A 6,000-nucleotide genomic window follows, 5' to 3' on the forward strand; every position below is an offset into this window, starting at 1 on the left:
TATGATTGTAGCTGCCTGTGTTCCTGCTTACAAACTGCAGTTAATATGGAACTGCAAATTTTCATTGCTGGTATTCAGTGCTGTTACTCTCATAAGATGTGTTCAGACAACTAAATGTGAAGGAGCACAATAAACAAAATTACATTGTACATATATTTGCAACCACACATTCTTAACAGTAGCAGAAGAATGTTTTCCAGGATGCTCTTAGCTCCTTTCTGAAGTAGACGTTCCAACACCACACTTTGAGGTGTAACTTTCAAAGTTGCACTGGGGTCCTAATCCAAAGCCACTCTAAAAATCTGCACATGAGCTGCCAGAAAAAAGAGATAAAGGAACAAGACCTTAAGAACATAAGACAACGGAGCAGGGGTAAACACTTTTTCATTAAGAAGTTGGCTCTTGCATAGTCTGATGGTCTTTAGAGAACGTTCCTTTTTCTTTTTCCCCAATCCTTATGCAATCAAACTAGTTTTGATGCTTGAGACTGTTAATGAATCAAGGAGTCCATTCCAAATGCAAGAGAGACATAAGAGACAGTAGGTACTAGAATCTGAAGCAATAATGAAATGGTTGGAGGAACATTTGTGGGGGGGGGGGGGGGGGAGGAACAGTTGACATTTCAGGTCCTGATGCAGTGTTTTGAACCACATCAAAAAGTTGGCATTCATTTTGAGAGTGCTAGAGTATAAAGCAAGGATATAACCCTGAGGCTTTATAAGGCATTTGTCAGACCACACTTGGAATGTGGTGAGCAGATTTGGGCCGCTTCTCCAAGAAAGTATGTGCTAGCACTGGGGAAGGTCCAGAGGAGGTTCATAAAAATGATCCCAGGAATGAAAGGATTAACCATGAGCAGCATTTGATGGGAGTTTACATGCTGGAGTTTAGAAGAATGGGTGGTGGGAAACCTATCAAATATTGAAAGGCCTAGATCGAATGGACATGAAAAAGATGTTTCCTGTAGTGAAATTTATTGCCACACACAACTGTGGAGGCCAAGTTTTTGGTTATATTTAAAGAGGAGTTCGATAGGTTCTTGATTCAAAAGGGTGTCAAAGGCAGGAGAATGAGTTTGAGGGGGATAATAAATCAACCATGATGGAATGGTGGAGGAGACCTGATTGGCTGAATGGCCTAACTCTGCTCCTATGTCTTATGGCATTAAGGTCTAAGTATTCTTCCTGCCGCACAGACACTGCTCAACCCATTTAGTTCCTCCAGCAGATTGTTCATTCCAAATACAAGACAGCAAAACAGAAAAGATAAAGTAAATAGTTTATACAGTGCCATCATACTTTACATTATCCACACTCTGAGACAAATATGTATTTTGAATAGTATGCAACTTATTGACAAGAAAGCCCTCCTAAATTAATAACAACGAGCAGTCCACCAACCCTATACTTGTGCAAGTGGTCCACCCAGAGCGGATCAATCATTCACGCAATTATTTTACATGCTGCAAGGGAAGACCATCACCAGACAAGAGCCCGTGATGCTTCAAAAAAACAAACAGCATAAGCACTTCTTTATGCCCAAGTGTTAGCTATGGCACATCAGTTCAAAGTCAGGTTGCATTCCGTTTGTCTGCTTAATCAGTGTACTTGGCATTCTTCTAGTAACACATCTGTTTGTCTTTCTGCAGTTTATCATATACTCAAGGTCCATCGGTATAATGTTGCACAAACACTATTAGCAAAACACTCTGGTACAATAGAGGTTCCATTTTGTTTTAATCAAAAATTCCACTTTGTAACTACAAGTACATCTCCACAGTCTCAATATCATTGTGCAGTCTATGCTCACAGGGAGTTGTCTCCAGGAGGAAAGCCTCTTGGACAGATGCTGAAGTCAGTCCAGTGTAAGTGAACATCACCTACATGGGGATTAAACCTAACTGCCTTTTGCTCCTGGTCACATAGTCTGATAGCCTTTACTCAACTTTAAAAACTGGCCATTTGGTACTTGCCGAAATCATTAAATATTCCCATGAAAAGGATAAAAACTAGGAGCAAGAGAAATGGAAAACAGACTGTAGTGGTTTCAGGACTGAATAACAATTGCCCTGGATGATGTCAACTTTGTGGTTGTACAGAAGCAATAACATTTTAATTTGCTGTCAGTATGTAGCTGAAAAGGAATTCCTTTCTAAGCTGAGAAAAAAAAATGAACTTGAAGATCCTGCCAACACTTTTAGCTACACAAAACCAATATCACCATCTGTCAGAGCAGATGCATGGGGAGTGCACTGTCATTTTCATATTGACAGAGCAGAACCTTTCAAAATACAGAAGTGTGGAATTCTATTATAGTAAGACCTTTAGAATTGGACTGAGTGACTTGATTACAGCATCTTCAGGAATGTACAAATGAAAAGGAAATGCCAATTGATTTGATGCTATTATAACTTTAAAAAAACAAATAGATGTAGTAATCCTGACTCTCAAAGATTGCAGCACATTTTGCATACATTGAAGTATTTAATTATAGTTAGTAGCTTTCTCATAAAACCCTACCATATCAATTGGGCAAATGACCAATTAATCTCCTTGGCTGGCAGAAGAATTTTGGCAAGGATAGGTCCCAGTTCCTCTTTAAACAAATATTCCAATGATTTACAAAGGAGTAGCACTATATCTTTTACAAAGATATAGCGCTCGACTGTTTATCCTTAATTCAGTTGCAGATAATCACAGAGAAGCTGTCATCACAGACAGTCAGACCTCAGTTAGCAACATAATTATACTCAATTGACAGATGTATACTACTGTTATGCTTCAAAACATTCCTCATTTACAGCTGACATCCTGATTCTTGATCACCTTTCCCAGTCCAAATGAAAAACAAAAATTGCAGCACCCAATCAGCACCGCTATCATAAAAAAATTATTCACTTCCATGAGCCACATTGGGAGAAGTCTACATAATATTTATGGCTTATTTCATGCTACCTGACGCTGGTCTCTAATTTCTTCCAAGATCAATCATTTCACACACAATATTATCTTTTGTGCTGCCACATGTACACATTTAAAACATGCACAACTGAAGAGAATTCTGTTTCCCAGAGACTGTTAATATTTTTTTTTACCATAATGGGACTTCCTGGTAAGCAATAAAACTGTGCACTCCTATAATATTTTAGATAAAGAGAAAGCAAATGATGTGCTAATGACCCATGTTGCTGACAAGGATAAACTGGTACCTTCAGGTAGAAATTTAAAGTTTTTGAAAAAATCTGAAGTATATATTTTATGACACAAATTATTTCCAACAGATTGGTGTTGAAGCAATACATGAATGATTGATACAATGCAGCAAGAACATAGCTTCTTTTGTTTCTTATGTACTAATGAGCCCAGGAAATACACATTTACAAGAACTGCTATTTAAAACAAGACTATGCAACAATATATATATATAAACAGAATGTAAATACAATCAGAGAAAGCATTTGGCAATTATGAAAAAAGAACGTTGGGAAAATTATCCATTGTAGAAACTATAAAGTACACATGGCAGTAACTATTTGCAAATAGTACGTGTTTATCATTGTCACATTAAGCGCAGCAACAAACACTTGGTACACTGAAAACATTATTGACCTTCTGCCCTGGATATCTCCTGCCGTTATTGGATTACATGGTCATTGTCTATGGCACCAGCAGTAACTCCTCTTGCTTTAAGATATTTAGCAGGCAACAGAACAGTAACAGTTTTCTTCTTTAGCCATTAAATTTTAGCTATGTATTTAATCTTATGTGCAAGCTATTTCTGCAAAGTAGAAGAGACAAGGAATGGTACAATGGGCATTAGATAAAAGAAGACAATTAAATTAATAATTAGGAGAGAAGGAACAAGAAAGGGTTGATAGAAATAGCTCCACATCAATAATTAAAACTCATTATTCAGATTTATATTCAATATTAAAACTATTCCTGCAACAATCAGTGCATTTAAATCAATTCAGGATGTGTTATGTATGTTGATATATATTGAAATTGTTTGAAACATATATTAGTGTTATTAGGTAAAAATGGGTCAGTCAAGTTTATTGTTCAGAAACTCAAGAATCATTATTTGCAAAGGTCACATAAAATGCACCTGTATGTGGACTTATAGTTCTATTAAGCAAGCAATTGCTCACACTGGGTACACAAGTACAGTATATCTACGGAGCAACCATTGTTGAGCACATGGCCAATGAAACATACCCTCAAAGGCAATTCACCTTCTTGCATCCTTTTGATATTCAAGAAAAGTTTACACTTATTATTTTCATTTTTAGTCTTCAACACTGCTTTTCCCCGTTCCCTTTTTCACCTTAGACGCCCAAGAATTGCCAACTGACCAAACAATGCACTGATGAAAATAATGATGAAAACATGCTGTCACTCAACTTTGCACTTGTGGCTAACATTTCTGATACTGACAGGACGTAGTGAAGAGATGTAGATTTGGCAAAGTGAAGGCTGTGAATAGCTGCTAGCCAGAACAAATGGAAAGAATACTGTCCATGGCAGATTGCCGGCCATGGGAGCCACCTGAGCTCTGCTATAAACAATTCAGCTGGGGAATTAAATAGAGATATTATAGAAGAGATATGATGCATCATCCTATGAAATCCTGACCTTAATCAGTTAGCATATCCAACAACAATCTGGCCCAGGACTTTGTGCAGAATTTGGAGCCTTTCTTTTCCAGTTGGCCACTTGTGGAAGCAAGATCATTTCAGCAAAACTTGGACATGATCTCTGCTGCCTTTGCCACTGGATTTCAGAGGAAAATCAACCCATGGTTCTACAGTCTACCTGTTGATAGTGTAAACGGATTGTTGCCTTGTTGCCACCATGGTTACAGATTATCATGAAAAGTGGGGTATGTATTCTTTGTCCTCTCTTGGGAAGGACGATGTATTTTTGCTATTCAAGCCATTGCTGGTGCCAGTACCTGCTAACAAGCTATTCAAGGTTGCTGCCAATCACAATGAGACTGTGTAGCCTACAGCCAGGACACATGAAGTCTCCTTTGTTGTAAGTAAGTCCACTTGCACTAGACGTGCTTCAGCCAGCTGGGTAGCATTTTGACTGTTATATGGGATATGGCATGATTTCATTTACTAATTGCCTTGGCAGCCACTGGCAATGTAAAACTTGCTGTACTCTGAGGTTTCATTTGTGTCTTTAGTAGCTGACTGTTCAATCAGGACCTCCTTTCTGAAGTGCTGACACCTCATACATAGACCCATGCTAAAGCTCAGGTAGATAAATGCTCCAGAATATTGAAGTTGCAGTTCCCTATAAAAATCCTTCTGCCTGCCTGCCCTTTGCTAATTTTCCATTTGCAAGGAGAATGCTTGCATTTATATGTGATTGCTAGTAACTACTATAGCAACAGTATGACTATTTTATACTACAATGAACTGTTTTGTTGTTCTAATTGTGTTTTTCCTGAAAAATTGTGTATTCATATATATATATATGTTGTGAATATTGTGTTGTTAGATCTTGATGTTTTTGATCCGAGGTTCTTTGGAAGTCAAGGTTGAAGCATAACACTTGTTCATAACAAGCATAACATTAAGCGTTATAAGAACAAAGAGGACAAAGGGAAAAGAAGCATGAGGGAGGTAAGGAAGGAAGACGAGAGTGGGAGAGGGAAAGGGACTGGGGCAGAGAGAGAGGGAGAGAAAAAAAGAAAAAACAAAAACAAAGGGATTGATCTATTATGGTCTGGTTTTCTTACACCAGTTTGCTAATTCCATTGATTTCCATAGATAAGTTAACCAATGAGATAGTCTCTATTCAAGTAATGCAATACTCATGGCTACAACCACTAAAAAGCACATTGGGTAATATGTAATAGGTAATTATATGAAAATACAAACAAGCATAAGAAAATTAAACTACAAGAAAATAACAATTATACAGTCCAATCCAACATGTACCTGATGCTATGAACCTGCGATGCTGCTGTAAGTGTGCACATGTTCTTGAG

This window comes from Hemitrygon akajei, chromosome 3 (genome assembly GCF_048418815.1).
Source record: "Hemitrygon akajei chromosome 3, sHemAka1.3, whole genome shotgun sequence".
Classification (NCBI taxonomy): domain Eukaryota; kingdom Metazoa; phylum Chordata; class Chondrichthyes; order Myliobatiformes; family Dasyatidae; genus Hemitrygon; species Hemitrygon akajei.